Source organism: Protopterus annectens, chromosome 2.part2, assembly GCF_019279795.1.
Source record: "Protopterus annectens isolate FY-2018-M chromosome 2.part2, PAN1.0, whole genome shotgun sequence".
Classification (NCBI taxonomy): domain Eukaryota; kingdom Metazoa; phylum Chordata; order Ceratodontiformes; family Protopteridae; genus Protopterus; species Protopterus annectens.
The window spans coordinates 396,675,673-396,696,110 of NC_056730.1; the positions used below are offsets into that span (position 1 = coordinate 396,675,673).

The following is a 20,438-nucleotide window of genomic DNA, read 5'->3' on the forward strand; positions in this document are numbered from 1 at the left end:
AGTTCTTCATCATAGTAAAATGTTGCAAAGCACTGTAGCAAAAACACTGCCACTGCTGCATGAAACACAGCCACCGTGGTACAATGGATACAATGACAACTATTTAAGACAAAATTTATCATTTCTTTCAATTTTTCCCTTAGATCTGCTAGTTCTCTGCCCTCCTGCACTTTTATTAGATTATTAGTCAAGCACTTTACCAGACTTCTTGTAGCAATGATTGTAGCACACAACAGTGCTACCAGCACTAAACGTTCTACAAGGAAACAGCTCAGTACTTATTATTAATGCCCACCACTCCAGGCTTGTCTAAAGGTCAGCTCCCTGTGCTTTCTCCTATTAGCCTGATGAGCTTGGGCATCCTGAGTCAATGTAGCAACTGCCTCATGTACACCGACAACCCTCTCCTCATACCTCCTCCCAACACTCAGACTTGCGAAAGATGCACTTATTATATCCAAATTGGAAGCCATGAACTCTGCAGCCAAGACCGAAATAGCTGGTCAAGAGGAGAAGGTCAACACCAACACTTGCACCACAACACATGGAAGACATAGCCCTCCAGAACACACACCAGCACTGCCTTCACATAAAAACACAAACCACACACCCGCCTTCGCAGAGGTTCTCTATAAAAATCTACACAAACAGCAGAGACCTCCAAGGCACAAACGCACTCGACCACCACAACACAACACTAATCATGAGACACATAACTCTCCTAAACAGTGTGCCACTCAACTAAAGCCCCTAAGGCAAAACAGCATGCCCAACACACTAGTCATAGGTGACTCGATAGTGAGGCACACTGATGTCTCACTCACTAGGCTGAATAAGGTGAAAGTAACAGTCAGCTGCCTGCCACGTGCCAGGATCCACCACATGACGCATGCACTCAGGTCCCTCAACAAGAGGTACAACATGACTCTGTCATTGTACATGTGGGTGTGAATGACCTGAGACGTACCTTCCTGGACTACATGAAGAGAGACATGGAGGAGCTCTCAGATTATGTAGCCCAGACGGGTATGACCCCAGCCTTAAGCAGCCTCCTACCATCACCCAGAATGATACCAGAGTACAAGCAGAAAATTATTGATTTCAACAATTGGCTAAGTTTCTGGTGTCATTCTAAAGGGATCCAGTATCTGTCTGCCTGGGGTGACATGACTGACAGACCTAGATGCTTTGCCAGAGATGGCCTTCATCTGTCACCCCTGGGCTTCCGGATACTGGCCAAGGCTCTTGCCACCCCTACTGTGCCTTTTTTAGATGGTGTTCCAAACACCAAATTACCACCGTAACACCTACAAACAAATGCAATCTGAGGCTTATGCTGCTCAACGCTAGAAGTCAAAATCTTAAAATGCACTCGCTCGAAGAACTCCTTAAAATGGAGAACATCGATATTTGTGCTATAACAGAGACCTGGTTCAAGGCAGCAGATGGCACCCCTGCACTACCAGGCTATAACTCATTCTGTAACTTTCGGCCCCAGAACTTGGACTGAAGCTCCAAAGGCGGTAGTGTTTCCATATTCATAAAGGATGTGCACACCTCCAGACTGGTAGCCCAACATGATGCATCAGAGATACTTCAGGTGCAGCTAACATTGGGTAAGACAGAGATTCAGGTTGTAGCCTACTATAGGTCCCCAACCATGACTCAAGACTCACACTCTATGTTCCTAAGCACCCTGGAGAATAGTAGGGTCCAATCTAACACTCTCATACTGGGTGACTTCAACTACCCCTCCATTAACTGGGAAATATACTCATGTACCAATACACCTGCCCAACGTTTCCTGAAATTCATTAATTCCAATGCCCTGGACCAGCTCATTCTTACCCCCACTAGAGGTAGCAACATTCTTGACCTGGTCATTACTAACAGGGGTGACCTTTGCTTGGTACCAATAGTCAACTCCTTCCTGGTTAGATCCGACCACAAACTAATCACCTTGGAACTTCACATCCCTCCCACCCACTCCACCCCCTCGAAAAGGTAACCACCATGAAAAATTTCTCCAAAGCTAACTTTGGGCTCCTAAAAAAAAAGAGGTGGCTAACTTCACAGCACCCATGCAACTGGAGAACAGCTGAATGACCGTCAAATTATACACTAATGCCCTGTACGAATATGTACACAAATGCATGAATCTCACCATACCCAACAGAACCAAGACGCTCTCCTCCAAAAAAAGGAAGCCAATCTGGTGGTCCCCTGCCATAAACAAACTCTAAAAATAAGGTGAAGTCCCAAGACTGGAAAAACTCCCTTATTAGCCACAACAAAGTTGAAATTCCTCATCAAACCCTATAAAGCTAGCTATGAAAACAGAATTGCAGCAGATAGTAAAGACAACCACAAGGCCTTCTATAGTTATATAAAGAATCTCCATGGCAATACCCAGACTTGCTTGGAGCTGTTGCACAATGGCACCTCCTATACTGAGCCAACAGATATTGCCAATATACTGGCCAACAGATTCAGTGCCAACTTTACCCCTCTCTCTCCCCCACCAAAGGACCAGTTTGTAAGGGCCCCTCTTTTTTATACTAAGGATGCGAGGTTTATTAGGAATTTTATGGAGGATAGATGGGAGATTTTGACTTTGGATCCCGTGGTTAAGAATATTGTAGGTTCAAAGCCTTTGATTAGCTATAAGAATAAACCTAATATAAAGAGTATGCTGTGCCACAGGACTATACCACCTGTCTTACGTCGTGTTGATGAATTAGTTCGGAATACACATCCATGTGGACGTTGTAACCAGTGTGCGTTGATAGACACTAGGAATTCCTTCCTCCATCCTGTTACGAAGTATGAGTTTAAGTTTTCTACAGGTACAAATTGTTTAAACTCTAATGATGTTTATCTGGCTAGGTGCTCTGCCTGTACTTCGTTCTATATAGGCAAAACCAATAGGACCTTAAGGGAACGGATGAGGGAACATATGTATCAGATTAGGGTAGCTAATACCACCAACGCATTAGCCAGACATGTTTTAGCGACTGGTCCACAACATACCTTTCTGTTTTGTGTTATGGAGGTGATACATTTGAATAAGAGGGGAGGAGATATTATCAATTGTACTTTGGAGAAAGAGATGCATTGGATTATTAGATGCAGGGCAGATAAGTTCCCAGGACTTAATGAGAAAGTGAACATAACCCCTGCACTAAGGAATAGGAGATGTTTTAGACCATAATGTACTGTAGCCATGAAATGTACAATCTCTTCTGCATTTTAGCTTTAGAATATGCTTTTTATGTAATAGTCTTTATATGTTTTTACATGTTTTTAACTATTTAAATCTTTTTAATGTTTAGCGCTTGTTTGCCTTGTTATGTATAATGTGTTTTGCTCTTTTAAATGTGTAGTGAATGGCTTTTGACATGTGCTCAGTTTTAACCTATTGCCAGCATTTCTCTAGTATTTAAATTGAGATAGTATGTCTTTTTTCTGTAACTGTCTGAAGAAGCCTACGGGTGAAAGCGCTAACAGTTTCTACTATTAAACTGCTTGGTTTCCTGTACTGCAGTATCTGGTCGTTTTTAAACTGATTATTGAAGTTTTACCAAAAGATGATGGGGGAGGACAATGGAAAATATTCTGAGAATGTAAAGAACTATGGTGGCAGATGAAATTAAATGCTACCCTCCGTTTAAACAAACATATTAATTGCTCCAGCTTTAAAACTATAACAAAATACAATTATTGTACAATACATTAAACTCTCAGTTAACCAGAACTCAAGCAACTGGCACACTCAAGCGAACAGCAAAAAATATTGAAGAAATACAGTACAATTTTCATGTGCTGCACTTTCTGTCCCCCCACAGAAAAATACCATACATTTTTAGAGTGTTAGAGTTATAAAAAGGAAGCTAGGAATAAATTCTCTATCTCCTCAACCTGAGAGCATGTCAAACCAAACAAATACTATAGAGTACAGTATTAGTCAGGCCTGTTTTTAATAACTCTCAAGCAACCAGAAACTACAGTTATCTGGCATCTACCAATCCCCATGGGTGCCAGTTAACCGAGCTTAGTGCACTGTTTTCATTGTACTGAAAGTAATTATTACAAAGAATGTACTTTCCAAGGTATTGTTTTTTAAGCATTTTTAAGTGTTTTAAGTGAAGGGGTATGACAGGATGATATGGATCACATGACATTTATTAACTTATATTTAAATGTGGTTTTGAACTAAATCGATGTTCTGATGACGTCCTGAAATATACAGGATGAAAGCAGTGTACTTCGTAATGAAATTGTTTTATGTTGCAGTCTGTGGATTAAACTAAGAAAATTTATTAAACTGGCTGGAGTCCTCTGGAAGGTTGGACACTAAGGAGGGAAAAAGGATATGTACCGATTGGCTAGACAGAGGGACCAAGCTAGGAAAGATGTGCAGCAGGTAAAGGTGATAAAGGATAATGAGGGAAATATACTCACAAGCGAGGAGAGTGTGTTGAGGAGATGGAAAGAGTAATTTGAGGGGTTGATGAATGAAGAGAATGAGAGGGAGAGAAGGTTGGATGATGTGGGGATAGTGAATCATGAAGTACAATGGATTAGCAAGGAGGAAGTAAGGACAGCTATGAAGAGGATGAAGAATGGAAAGGCTGTTGGTCCAGATGACATACATGTGGCAGCATGGAGGTGTTTAGGTGAAATGGCAGTGGAGTTTTTAACCAGATTGAGAGGATGCCTGAAGAATGGAGAAAAACTGTTTTGGTACCAATTTTTAAGAATAAGGGTGATGTGCAGAGCTGTAGTAACTACAGAGGGATTAAATTGATCAGTTACAGCATGAAGTTATGGGAAAGAGTAGTGGAAGCTAGGTTAAGAAGAGATGTGATGATTAGTGATCAGCAGTATGGTTTCATGCCAGGAAAGAACACTACAGATGCGATGTTTGCTCTGACAGTGTTGATGGAGAAGTACAGAGAAGGTCAGAAGGAGTTGCATTGTGTTTTTGTAGACGTAGAGAAAGCATATGACAGGGTGCCTAGAGAGGAGTTGTGGTATTGTATGAGGAAGTCGGAAGTGTCAGAGAAGTATGTAAGAGGGGTACAGGATATGTATGAGGGTAGTGTGACAGCAGTGAGGTCTGCAGTGGGAGTGACAGATGCGTTTAAGGTGGAGGTGGGGTTACATCAAGGATGAGCTCTGAGCCCTTTCTTATTTGCAATGGTGATGGACAGGTTGACAGACGAGATCAGACAAGAGTCCCCGTGGACTATGATGTTTGCAGATAACATTGTGATCTGTAGTGAGAGTAGGGAACAGGTGGAGGAGACCCTGGAGAGATGGAGATATGCTCTAGAGAGAAGCGGAATGAAGGTCAGCAGGACTAAGACAGACTATATGTGTATGAATGACAGGGAGGATAGAAGAATGGTGAGGATGCAAGGAGTAGAGGTGGCAAAGGTGGATGAGTTTAAATACTTGGGATCAATAGTTCAGAGTAACGGTGAGTGTGGAAGAGAGGTGAAGAAGAGAGTACAGGCAGGATGGAGTGGGTGGAGAAGAGTGCCAGGGGCGATTTGTGACAGGTGAGTACCAGTAAGAGTGAAAGGGAAGGTCTACAAGAGGGTAGTGAGACCAGCTATGTTATATGAGTTGGAGACAGTGGCACTGACAAAAAGGCAGGAGTTTGAGCTTGATGTGGCAGAGTTAAAGATGCTAAGATTTGCACTGGGTGTGACGAGGGTGGACAGAATTAGGAATAAGTATATTAGAGGGTCAGCCCAGGTTGGAATGTTTGGAGACAAAGCCAGAGAGGCTAGATTATGTTGGGTTGGACATGTGCTGAGGAGGGATGCTGAGTATATTGGGAAAAAGATGCTAAGGATGAAGGTACCAGGTAACAGGAAAAGAGGAAGGCCTAAGATAAGGTTTATGGATGTGGTGAGAGAGGACATGCAGGTGGTTGGTGTGACACAGCAAGATGCAGAGGACAGGAAGAAATGGAAACAGATGATCTGCTGTGGCGACCCCTAACGGGAACAGCCAAAAGAAGATGATGATGGCTGGAGTGCTCTGGTATTATTTGGTGCATACTACTGTTGAATTTGATTCCATTATTGGTGAGTTTGTTTGGGACCAATGCTATGTGAGCTTATTTTAGATATAACTAAGCCGTCCTTCCTAGATGTACCATGCATCTTCCCCTTATAGCGAATATGCACTTCTTACAAGCAAAATATCACATACTCAGTGAGCTACTCCCCTTTAATGAGAGTACTATCTACAAACTAAAACTTAAATGCCTTAGTGGTAGGACTAATCCTAACAGCACCTCAGCAGTTACAGTTTACTTTTGAAACTGCAGTTGTAAATAAAGCTGTCATAACAAGACAGCTTCAAAGAGAAGTCACTGCAAAAGTAAAGCACTACAACTAGGTTTATATACCTTTTGTTTTAATTGGTGGTCACAATTAATTCATAGCAGTGGCATATTCCCAGTAGACATGAAGGACAAGTCTAAATAAAGCCCATGCTTAGGCAATGATGCAGGTGGCATGAGGTACTGTATAGCTACTGTTTTGTCTCATTCTTTTCCGTTCTTTCAGCTTGCATTAACAGCAGGGACAGTATCTGCTGTAGACAGACAACTATAATAATATAAACTATAGTAAATACACACAATGAAAACAATAACTACAAAAAGTGTGAATAACCTTGAATACAAGGATGCAAACAAAATGCATTTACCGTAACATTACATCTGTTGTAGAATTCAGTCTTTGCTAACCTTACTCTGTGCATGTTTCCTATGCTATTTTTGCATCTTCACCTGCCCAAGATACCCAGCACCTCTCACTTCTATTTACAGTTTCTGACCAGCATAAAAGCACTACATATGTAGAACGAGTAAATCTTTCCCTGCATGGGACAGGGAAGATGGAAAGTTGGATGGTAAACAAAGAATGACTTACTGCAAGCACACAACTTTCAGATTTTTTCCATAGAAGATTTCAAGCAGGGCTGTTCCAATGGTGTAGAAGGATAAAGACCCGACTACAGCCCAGGCAACCTTTGTTTGATTAGCAGCTCATGCGACTGACAGAGCAGCATAGAGGGATGGGTATGCCTGTCCTAGGTGGCCGGGTCCTGGATGTTTCCTAAGCATAGGTGTGGTTTAAACAGGGGAGTTTGTCCTCAAATATAGTTGACAAGTATGGGGAGTAGGAAAAGGAAAGTGGGTACAGCCTAACCCCCCAAAATGGAAATACAGATGGACAAGTCAGCATGGCAGCCTTAGAATCCACAACCAGTCCCAGAAATGCCAGAGTAAGTCAGGGGGTGTTGGGGGATTGACTGGTAGACCTGGCATGGACATAAAGTAATGGGGAGCTACGCCAGTAGGATGAAGTCCAGTAAGACAAAAATATTTCAGTTGAGAGCCCATAGTTGAGTCCCCAAAACAGCTGGCAAACTGGAAATGAACCACTGATCACTGCAGCTGTGAAGGAAGATCTGGAAGCAATGTCTAGTTTATAATGTCTAACAAAGGTGTTCAAAAAGGACCAGATTGTGGTTATATAGATGTCACCTCTGGATGTCTTATGGAAAAAGGCTGTTGACGCAGCAACAGCTCTACTTGAATGAGACTTGGGTAAACCTGGCAACTCCTTCCCATACCCATGGCAAACAAGACAGGGAAAACCAGAAATTCAAAAAGCCAAACAAAGCTCATGTAAACTCTCAGAAACAAACAGCTGGTCACTTCAAAGGGTACTCCCTTCTTTGACAGACATTGGCAAATCCTTAGACTATTTATTTATTATTTTATTTTTATTTATGTATTTTTTTTTATTTATTTCTCGAAACAAACATATTTCATTTTACTCTATGAATGCCAGTAGTATTCTAAACAAAGTTAGTGAAATCCATGCCTGGATAGCCTTCCACAACCCTGATGTCATCACCCTAACTGAGACTTTGCTAAAACCCCAAACCTCAGTTAAAGACATTCTCCCCCTGGTTATAATATACTCCACATAGACCACGAAAACAAAAAAGGGGGTGGCGTAGTCATCCTCTACTCCAACCAGTTCACCATTGCAAGTATTATGAAACCTATCCCATCCTTTTCTCCTGCTGAACTACTTACAGCTAACCTTAAAATAAATGACCACACTACTATCACAGTAGCAGCCATCTATATTCCTCCAAGAGACAACATTCTTCTGCTTGAATATATTCTTTCATACTTTTCGCAACACATCCCCAATGAAACTATCTTCCCTGAGGATGTCAACATTAACTGGTTAACTCTTAGTAATCCAAACTCTAATACTCATATTAATTTATATGGCTTTACACAGCTAATCTCCCAACCTAGTTATACAAACAACTCTCACACATCTAGTACTCTTATTGACTGGGTAATTGTATCGAATCCTTCCTAATATCATAGCCCTGAAATCCTACCAAACACCCTGAGCTATCACTCCCCTATAAAAGTGCTTAGGTTCACTCCCCACTTCTCAAAACCTCCTAGATTTATCACTTGTTGCAAAACTTTCTAACTTCCATCCAGAAACCTTTAATGTCCTCCTCTCTAAAGTCAACTGGAAATTCCTTACCAAACTCCCACTAGAAGAAGCAGTTCTAGCTTTCAGCTCCACCTTCCTTAGCATCTTAGACTCAGTTGCCCCCCTCGCAAAGTCTGAATTAAGTCCACCATATCTCCGTGGCTTTCAAAAGCCACTCATACCCTTGTGATAACTAGAGACAAATTATGGAAAAATGGTCACAAACTAAGCTCCCTGCAGACTTGCAAAAATATAAAGAACTCAGAAATCTGACAAAAAAACGCGTAAACAAAGATAAAAAGGGCTTCTATAACAAACCTCCCACAGCTCTAAAATCTAATCCTAAAATATTCTGGAACTCTATTGACCAAATATTACATCCTGGTAATCTTAGCTCCCCAAATCCATGCCCACACAAGACATCTGAAGAAACTGCCACTGTCCTCAACACCTATTTTATCGATTCAATATCTAAGCTACTGAACTCTAACCCAAACTCCTCTACTACTCACATCTCCAACTTTTCTGAACCTACTCCTAATACTATCTCCTCAAATACCTTCTCCCTCAAACCTGTACCTACTAGCTGCAAGAAACTCTACTCTCTAAATTAAAACCATGCTCAGCATCAGGTGACAATATTCCTTCCACTTTTCTTGTACTAGCAGCTGAATCTCTTGCTCTCCCTGTGTCTATCCTATAATCGTTCTATCTCTGAATCTAAAGTCCCTTCCATCTGGAAACAATGCTACACTCTATCTATACACAAAGGAGGTAACTCCTCTGATATCTCCAGCTTCAGACCTATCGCTATCCTCGCCCTTCTCTCTAAAGTATTAGAAAAATGTATTCATAATCAAGTTATGCAGTATCTAATACAGGAACATCTTCTTAAACCCACTCAACATGGTTTCAGACCCAAACATAGCACCACTACAGCTCTATTATCCTACCTCAACACTGTCTCTATAGCCATGGATGATCATAAACTTATTTCTTGCCTATTCTTTGACCTCTCAAAAGCTTTCAACACTGTCTCACACTCTCTTCTGCTGCACAAACTGCATAACCTCAACTTCTCCTCTGATACTGTTGTATGGTTCTCCAGCTACCTCACTGAAAGATCTCAATCAGTGAGATGGCACTCTGCACTATCCCCTCCTCTCCATGTAAAAATGGGTGTACCTCATGGGTCTATCCTAGGGTCTTTACGTTTTTAATATCTTTACTAATCGGCTCTGTACCTCCTATCCTCATTCATCTTTAGTGCAATAAGCAGATGACTCTGCAGTCATCACCACAGCCAACTCTCCCTCTAAGCTCTTCTCAGCTACTCAGGCATCTTTTAACTTAGTTGAAACATGGCTTTCCAACAACCAGCTCATCCTTAACCCTAAAAAAACAAAGCTGTTACTCTTCCGACCTAAAAAGTTCAACAATATTAAACCCTCCTTCTCCATATAGTCCCTTAATAACACAGCCATTCAGGTTGAATCCAGCACTAAGCTTTTAGGCACAACCATCGACGATCAGCTTAAATTTGACTTGCATGTTAACAACAGTATCAAAAAGACTCATTCAAAACTAGGGCTCCTTTACCATAACAAGAAATTCCTTACCTCTGAAGCCAATATTACTCTCTCTCTTACCTACCTTCTACCCAGTCTAATGTACAGTTCTCAAAGTCTAACAAATCTTAACTCAGCACTCCTGACCAAACTCAAATCTACCTACAACAAGGTAGCTAGATATGCTGCCCAACAAACCTACAAATCCCATCACTCTCTTTAAAACACCTAAACTGGCTTGAATTACCCCACCAGCTTCTTCTCTCTCAGATCCAGATCATCCATTCTATCCTATACCAGTGTTCCTACTCCCCAGCACTATCCCCTCTCATCTCCCATTATTCTCCATCCAGACCTCTCCGAAGCTTTAACAAAGACCTACTACAAATCTACAAACCCAAGTCTAAATTTGGATGCAACATGTACAGCTATCACCCCACTATTGCCCAGAATAGGCTCCCACTAGAAATCAGGACCCTTACACATCCTAAACAATTTAAGACAGCCACCAAAGAGCACTTTAAAAATCACTGGTCCTGCCACTGCACTCTCCCTCCTTAACATCCCCTACTTCCCATACCTTAATCTACTTTATGCCCTTTACTCACTCTTCTCACTAGCTTTCTCTAATCTTCCTTGAATACTCTTTCTACTGTCTTCTAAAATGTAATAAGCAAATCGCCTTAGAGAAACATTCTATTGTAATTGTCTTACCTTCATGCAACTACAGTATGATAAAACTGTTTTTTTGCAACCACTTAACCCAAAAACTATATTCATTTTAATGACACATTTCTTTTTATACATCTTGTTAATAGTTTTGCTATACTGCTGATTACTGACACTTTATAACATTGCATTGCTACTTAATGCCTTGTAATAATCCTGTAACGTTGCTGTTTAATGCTAAATTATAATGAAAATTGTATAACATGTCGGAGCTTTTCTCCCCAGGCCTCCACTGAAAATGTGCTCTTCAGCTCAGTCAGACAATCCCAGTCAACAAATGTAAAATAAATAAATAAAATACATTTAAAATTAGACTCTGTAGCAACCTCTAAAATGAGGGGTCAGGTCCTCAAAGAAACTCTTCCTCCACGGAAACCAGGTACAGATTGAGGGGACAGGGGTGACATATAAGGCCTGTAAATCTGAGATCCTTACAGCTGAAGTCACTGCTTCTGAGAAGAATGTCCACCATGTCAAAAACATAAGGGAAGGCACCTTTTTCTGAAAACCTTAAGGGAAGCTAAGGAAACTAAACACTGCCCAGCATGAAAGCTAGATACTGTAGACAAACTTTCCTTAACTGATAAACTGCTAAGGACTGAATCAAACATTTCTGACAACTGATGAAACACAAAAATAGGAAATGAAAGGCTATGACACACACCCCAGAACGAAAATCTTTTCTACTTGCCTCTATATATTTTCGTTTTTTTTTTTTTTTTTTTACAGCTGAAATCCCAGACTACAGCTATTATACTAGTTTCACTGTTGCAGTTATCACTTGTTTGTGTATCCTGCCCGCAAGTAACCATCAGCTGGCCATTCCTCCAGAGTTCTACCCTCTCCCACTGGTCCGGACAGTCCCTCCCACAGATGTAAGGACATCAGTGATATAAAGGATGTGTCGGCCAGCACCATCTTCTGATATTTCTTGCCATGTCAAAAGCCAGGGAATAAAACCCATTTACCAGAGGATGGTAGGCCAGGTGGAGTGTCCACCACTAGGTGAAGTCCACCCCAAGATATCCTAATCTCAATACATCAGAGATGGAGGGCCTGGTAGGGTAGATAGGGAGAAAGAAAGAAAGATAACAGTATCCTCCCAAACCAATAGCTAATCTGGACAATCCAGACAAAATGGGGGGGGGGGGGCAGCTTGGACTGCAATACAAACAATATTTACAGTAAGAACCTAACACAACTGTGCTATGTTCATCATATTACTCACTGCTGTAGTCACCACATGGTGGGATGGCTCCCACAGCAATGAGATGCTGGAAGGAGATAAAGACTCAGCATGGCAGCAGAGACAAATCCTGCCTAGCTCCTGATGCAGCTCCCTTGCTATAATGTTTGGAAAAGGTGTGCATGGAGGATCTGCTTCAAGAATGGCCTGAACAGTGACTCCTCTAAGGAAGGCTTTGGTGGCAGCAGCAGGTCTAATGGAATGTGCCATAATATGGCCTGGTATTTGTTCCCCATGGTGGTGGTAACAAAGGGCAACAATCTGCTAACTACTTAGAAAGGGCTTACTTCTGGAAAGGTTTAACCTACTTCCCTTTTACAAATTAGACAGATTATCAATTTTCTCAATTCTTTAGTTCTGTGTAGATAGAATCTCAGTTGCCTATACACATCAGAGAGAGACAGAGCCCTCTTTTCTGACTTTTGAGGTTTTGTACAAAAAAAAAAAAAAAAAGGTGGAAGCTAAATGACCTGGGTAAAATTAAGCTCAGAAATCACTGTGGGCATAAAAAGAACCACAGCCAAGTTATCCAGTGCCCTGTGCAGTTCCTTGATCTTGTACCCTCTCATCTGCATCTCAAGGGCAGAGAAAATAAAGGTACTCTCCCAAGTCCGCTCCATTAAACAGATGTAGTGAACTGCTTGCTACAAATTTAACAAGTGAATTGCTACAGCTAGATACCACACAAAGCTATTAAATACTTTAGCCCTTACTGCAGCCACACTGCTGATCTCTCCTGCTCTTTGATATATATGTATTTCTCCTCCTATCTTCTCAGGTCCTTTGTACTTGAAGCTTCACTATATGAGACATGGTAGCATGGAAATCTTTGTTTCCTGCTAATGTAAGTGCTGTCACCATCTGTTTTCAAGTACCACTGAAGTTTTTCCATATGTCAGTATGGCAAGGGGACCATCAAAATGCAAGAAGTGATTTATCATAAGAGTTTTGGATATTGTCTAGCTGTGAGCTCTTCTTTTCTGAATGCAGGAGTTGAAGTGATCCTTTGACATCTCCAGTTTGCTTGAAGGAGGAAGGTCCAGCACAAAGGTGTCTGGACGCATGCCATGAAAATCACTTAGGAGGAAGGAGGCTTTCCCCTTGCTGACTGTTCCTCTTAGTTCCTGAAAGCAATTCAGAGTGAGGTTCAAACATTTAAAGCATACGAGACACAGCATCAAGGAAATCCTTGTTTCCAGCTGGTACATGTGCTGTCACCAGCTGTTTTTCAAGTACCACTAAAGTTTTTTTTTCATGTGCCTGCAAATTAATCAAACTGCAGATACACATATTAAAAATACATATAACTTTATTGGAATAAAAATATTAAATACCTAGAAATAAATATTTACTCAGACAGTATTAATAAAAAATAATGATAAAGTTAGAACTACTGCCTAGATTAGTGTCTGAGTAAATATTTACTCCCAAGTTCTAAACATTTTTTATCCCAATCAAAATTATATTTATTTTTAATATTTGCATTTACAGTTCAAGTAAAATAACTTAAAAGTTATTATGTTTAATATGCACTGAATAAATTCATTTAAACAGATCTAATTCCTTATTAATTTTACGGATTATCTTGCTGATATCACCTACTGATAAGTTCTAATCAGCAAATAACAGTATTTTAGACTGAAAATCTCTGTTAAGCTCAAAACCAACTACATATTTGTTAATATTTAATACTATTAGCAAATGGAGCTATTAGTAAGGTAAATAGTATTACACTATCTCAGTATTTTGATAATGTATATCTTTAATCCAACAATGGAATACATATTTCTTTACATATGAAAACTGATGCTGATTAAAAATTGTTTTACCTAAAATACTGAATATATTACAATCAACTGCCATGTTTCAAGATAGGAAGCTAATAAAAAGTTAGAAAAAAATGTTAATTTAATTTTTGTGGTACTCAATAAATCAAAGAATTGTATATAAAATTAATATAAGGATATGGGAACATGGAGGGATAAGTTTTCGAGATTTAGAATCCTAGTCCTTAGCCACAATTCTAAATATGATTACAGTTTGGTTAAGTCTGCATTATACAAATAAATGGAAGAGTTTACACAAACAAATCCTAAAAAAAAAATCATATACATATAATGATTTATGTAAAGATGAAATCAAAAATAATACATACGTTTTCGTGGTTACTTAAAATTATACATTATATATCATATCTACTACAAACTATACAATATATTATATATGTACAATTATATTGGATGACGCAGTGGTAAGGAGATTAACATTGTCGTCTCACAGCAAGAGGTTCTCCGGTTCGATTCTTGGCTGGGGTGCCTTCTGTGCGCAATCTGCATGCTCTCCCTGTGTTTGCGTGGGTTTCCTCCAGGTACTCTGGTTTCCTCCTACATTCCAATGACATGTGTCTGCAGCATTTCTCCCCAGGCCTCCGCTAAAAATAGGCTCTATCCTAGTCAGACTTTCCAGGTCAACAAATGTTAAATAAATGAATAATAAATACAAAAGAGAATATAAAAGTAAAACTGGATTAAAGTTATACAATGAATAAATATACTGAACATTTTCAGAACCTATTTAAGTTTCTCATTACTTAAAAAATAGAAGTTTATATTATTCCCAACTCCATGTACACCAGGATTCATGGAAAAGTCAAACTCTAATAACATATTACTTCTTAAAAATAAAAATATAACACTTCAGTACACTGTTTAGATAAAGACTCATTGTTAACAGTAGAACACATAATAAGAAAATATAGTATGGATAATACACATAGATGATGTATAGTAAACCTGAAAAACGTAAAGGTCAGTTGTGTTACATGAATGACAATAAAAAAACAATTTTCCTAAAATTTTGGAATACTCAGTATCTATTATTCAACATATTACATTTAACAGGAGAACACATAATAAGAAAATATAGTATGGATAATACACATAGATGATGTATAGTAAACCTGAAAAACGTAAAGGTCAGTTGTGTTACATGAATGACAATAAAAGAACAATTGTCCTAAAATTTTGGAATACTCAGTATCTATTATTCAACATATTACATTTAACAGGGTCTCTCTAAATCCTATAAACTTATAATTAACAATCAAAATAACCTTGACAAAAGACTTTGAAATTTTACTGACCAACAGAGGCAGAAGATCTATCCAATGGAAAAAAAGAATTTTGATATTAAAATATATAGTTTTATTATATTCAAGCTTATATTGGAAAATTTTCACATGGAAATATATTATTAGAAGTTTTATTACACCATTTCAAATATGGGACTTTAGTAAGTCAGAATTTTCTAAATGCTGGAGATGTAGTAAAATAATCAAAGCAGATTGGATGCATATTATTTGTGGGTTGTGGAAAAGTTGATAAGTATTGGAAGAATTCTTTAAGGCAATGTGGACAGATAAATGTGACCTTACAAGAGCAACAGTTTTGGTAAATGCATCCATACCCTCTGTTATAAGCAGTATGTGTGTTCTGGGGTATCCTAGCAGTTGCCAGAAAACCAAATACTAGAAAATGGAAATCTGAATCAATTCCATTATTCAATGATGTCATAGAATTAGCTACTATTCCATATAATAATGAAAAAAAGTAAATAAGTTAAAATTTGAAATTCTTGTTGGGACAGACTGGAGATGCTAAAAGTTAAACATAATGAGAAACAATTTTGAAGTTGTTTTTTGATGATTTGAAAAATGTCTACTGTTATATAAAAAAAAATTAATCTTATTTCCTCCTTTACATGTATATTGTAAATATGTTTAAAATTAATAAAGATATTTGGAAAAAAAACATTTAAAGCATCCTAGGAGTACTCCACCAAGATCAGACATCTAGGGGTTGGGATAAATTTGAATTCCCTTTGTCCTGCAAAAGGCTATCATTGAAGGCAGACATTTTGTCTGATGGAGTTCTCCTCCACCTGCGAACCTTGGGTACCTTTTGTGATTACTGTCTATGGAAATACACAAAAATGTCCCTTTCAAATCTAGGGACACCATGAGTGCTTTTTGAGGAATGAGCGATGGCAGTCATTGCAGGGTTAGCATCTTTAACTTAGGCAGCTTTATTAGCTTGGGCCAAAATAAGCCTCCAAGGCCCCTCTTTACTTGGAAGAAGGAAGAGTCTGGATTAAGTCTAGCATGTTTTTTCAGAAACTGAGGTATAACCTTCAGCTAATGTTTGGGAACTAGTGGGATGTCCCTGAACCAAGATTTTTCTAGGAACCGAAGACTGTAAAAGTGTGTTGTATTGTTATCACCAATACGTCTTAAGTGACTACTACTCATCATTTTATAAAGAAGCACATGTGCCCTCATTGTTTCGGAGAGGGTGGAGGAGGGGTTGGGCTTGACTTACGGGAGGACAGGGGCCAGCCAGACTGCATCATGGCTAATCCCACTACTGGTATTGATCCTGAGGACCCCAGGACTTCTTGATTCCTTTTTATACCTTAATTTTGCCTTGGTCTAGGAATATAAACTTCTCCTGCAACATAAGCAGAATGGTTTGGAACACATGTGCATTTTGCAGGGGGTAAACACCGCTGTGAAACAGATTCCCCATCCACATAAAACAAAGTTCATCCCTATCCATGTTCAAGCTCAACTTAGATCTATGGATGGGAATTTACCCCAGAACTTCCCCCTGTTCTACTAATGGACACCAACAGCTCCTAAATGCTTTATTCCCCATGCATGGGTCTCCTCAAATTATCTTTGGTATGATCCCAGTTATTCTCATTAGCGGTAATACATAATTTTCAACCAAGGGATGGATAAGGCCAATCTATAACCAAATGGGATAGGTTAATTCAAGCGCAAAAAGGAAAACTGGATAGGCATAAAAAGGCCCACGAGGGCAGATAACCTAGTACTAACTTATGGACCTATGAGATTCCTGCAGAGAGGAACGTAGAAGGGAATAAATTGCATATTACACTGTCTGATCAACTGGGGAGTTCCTCTCTCCACCCAAGTCAAAACCTGAGCCAGAGATAACAAACAATTCTTGTAAGCCCACTTTTATACACAGCAATGCAAGCTGTTCCTGCCACTGGATAAAATGTTTTTCTACACCTCACAGAGTGCAAACTTATAGGGTTCCAAATACTCAAGCTCATCCTGCTGTCACTGTTTTCCATAGTAAATCATTACTAATGTGGTTTCTAAGTGTGCAATGGCAGCAATTCATTTGTTTTCACAGATTTCCCTTTTCCTCATGTTGGTATGACTGTAGTATGGACCTATGGAAGGCTTACTCCCTGAAAACATATGTTCACATTTTCCCCAGTTTTTGCCTCCCCAGTATCTGACTCATACCTCTAAACCTTTAAGGACAAGAAATGTGGTCAAACCCAAAAATAATGAAGGGACACAGACCCAAAAAATCAGGGATAGATTTTAAATATTGCTCTTATAAACTTAGAAGATTGCTCAAATAACAGAATTTGCATTAGCGTACATTTTCTGAAGGGTATTAAGTCTCAAAACTCAAATTTCTGTCATTTCTTGGTGACTTCAAGCCTCAATGACTTCAGAGAAAACCACAAAATTTAAAAAAGACTAAATATACGAGACAAAAATCTGGACAGTTGAAAGGTATGAGCTGACCACAAGTCCCATCCCTATTGGAAGCACCAATGTTCCCTTCACTGGGAGAGGCCCTATACCGAGGTGACCTTCACACATGGAACAGAGTCAATATGGAAAAAGTGCACATCTAGGCAAGGGGTTAGATGAACTAGTGCAGAAGTTATCAGACCATCTGGAGATTTTTTAACTGGTCTTATCTCCCTACCCCCATGTGCTGACACCACATATTTTAGGTTGGACCAGCAGTGGGAATACCACTTGAACTCGTGTTCTGGTCCCTGTCTCTGGGCAGTCATATCTTAATGTGTTTCATCTGGCCCTTCATTCCGATATCTATTTTCCTGAGTCCTGGCCTCTGCCAGAGCTCACTGGACTATGCCCAATACGTCCCTCCCCTCCTGGATAGGCACATCCATCCTATTCCTCCATCAGTTATCCAAGTCACTAATCAAACTTGACTTGCCTTGACTGTAGTCAGGGTTTCATCTCTCCATGCCAGTGGAGCAGGAAATGCTCACATTTCTTGTTTTTACTGAACTGAATGCCCAACCTGTTGAGCTTGGTGAGTTGGCTCTTTACAAAACTGTAATTGAATAAGTTATAGTGGATTCCTCAAACTGAAACAATCATGAATGGAAACTGCATCAAAGATCTTACTGTCACAGAAAGATAGAACTCCCATTCCTGAACCTGTTTGCCTAAGAACTCTATCATCAGATCAAGATGTTCCACACCAAGTATCTCTCCAAGGTAACACTGAGAGCAGACGCCTTCTCTACTCCACTGATATCAGGTCTTTTGGATGCATTTCCTCCTGTCTAAAGTAAGGATCATGTTGAAGAGTAGAAAAGCCAGACCTAGCTTATTCTGTTGGTTCCTTTGTGGCCAAGGCAGTCATGGTCTTCCCAAGTGGTACAGCTAAATGGAGATGAATGGCTAATATTTCCACCACTGTCCTGTACCTGACTGGCACATGAAAAGGGGATGTTGTTGCACCCCAGCCTGGCCAGCCTCAGGTTGGCAGCATGGCTGATCTTTGCCAGATTCCTATTAGGACCAGTTGTCTGAAAGGTTTTTCCTATTCTGATGGAAGCCAAGAAAGCTCAGCGCGAGAGAAAAAAATGTTTAAATCTGAATGAAAAAATAGAGTTTCTGTCTGGATGCTGCTGGAAGTTTCAAATCCATGATTTTGGGACACCTAGCAGAGCTTCTACAAGGTGGCTTCTCCTATTCTTCCATTAAAGTACACCTGTCTGTGTAGCAGTATGCCTCCTCTTGGACCATTCCTCTGGCCTTCTCTAGTTTATTAAAGCTATCTGCATCTCAGATACCCCCTGAAAACAGTTCTACATCCAGCTGATTTCATTTTTCTTTTGTTTGAAAAGTTATCACTTTGTCTTTTTAGCTTAGTGCCTAGTGCTGCTGCAGACATCAAGTATCTACCTTGAATGCTTTTCTGGTTGCACTACCTTGGCAAAAAGGATTTGGGGGGTCTGTGCCCTTGTTGATAATGGACTGTATATTGCCTTAGGACAAATCCTTCCATTACAACTAAGGTGGAATCTTATCTATCATTAAACCAAACCATACAATCCCTATAACTACCAGTGTTCTACAGTAACATTCCCAAACCAGGAAGAGAGTGCTGCATTTGCTAGATGTCCACAGTATGTCTTGGGTTACTTGTCCAGAACTAAGACATATAAATAGTCTGCACAGCTATCTGTGACTTTTGTGTCGGGTAAGCAGGGCCCTCTAGTCTCCAAACAAGTTTTATCTAAGTGGCTAACAAACTGTTCTTCCTTTTGTGTACCTCCCCACACAAGAGATAGTTAATTGCTTTAGTACTCTTGCCATAAATAAGCATTTTGTTGCTGTTGTGATCCCTGTATTGAAAAGGGTCTGGCAGTCAGCACAGAGGATTAAGGCTACAAGTCCTGTAATCCAGAGTTTGATTACTTCAGCCTCCATTTGCCTACTTTGTGACCTTGATGAAGTCACATAACCAGACAGTGCACTCGGGCAATTGGGAAAGTTGACTATGCATCTCAATGACTGCCTGCACTGTGTAACAAGTAATTACTTATAAACCCTATGAATACAGTACAGATGTCCAGCATGTTTCACTGCTGCAGTAATAAATCACTGGGACTGACTGCTTAAAAAGCCCTTGGCTGGCCCAAACACCAGAGATTTTATCCCTTCCTCCAGGCCTGACAGATGCCTTCTCATCAGACATCAGCACATAGGGGTTCACAAGCATTCAACAAAGTTTGGATCTTTGCTTGGGAAGAGTATGCACAGGTATTTTTATATTCCAAGCAGACTTCAAAGAATTTTTCCTTCTGTATATAGTAAATGTTGGAGGTGTGATGGGAAGAAAGAGGTAATTGAATGAGTTGGCAGATTTTAAAAATTGTCTACATAGTACTCTGTTAGAAATAGTGGGTGAGCAATTGGCTGTAACTAAGGATTTTCTGAACTGGGACACAGAATCTGAATTGCTAAGACATAGTAAGGCCCTGCTGAGTTTAATTTTCTTGGCTGAGAAAAAAGCAATTACTACAAAATAGAAATTAAAGTCTAAACCAACTGTATTTGAAGTACTGAATATTATAAAAGAGATAAACTGGAACAGGCATCTACAAAAAAAAAGGAAGGAACAAATTACATAAGAATAAATGGGGACTGTGGGAGCAATACATGCAGAATAATGTTGAGGAAGAGGAGTG

At 39.7% G+C, this 20,438-nt stretch overlaps 1 protein-coding gene across 1 annotated transcript in view; it reads right to left on the reverse strand.

The window, feature by feature from the left end:
• Positions 1 to 20,438, reverse strand: part of LOC122795645 (leucyl and cystinyl aminopeptidase) — a 1,650,338-nt gene that overhangs the window by 577,008 nt on the left and 1,052,892 nt on the right. The gene's annotated exons all lie outside the window — the stretch shown is intronic.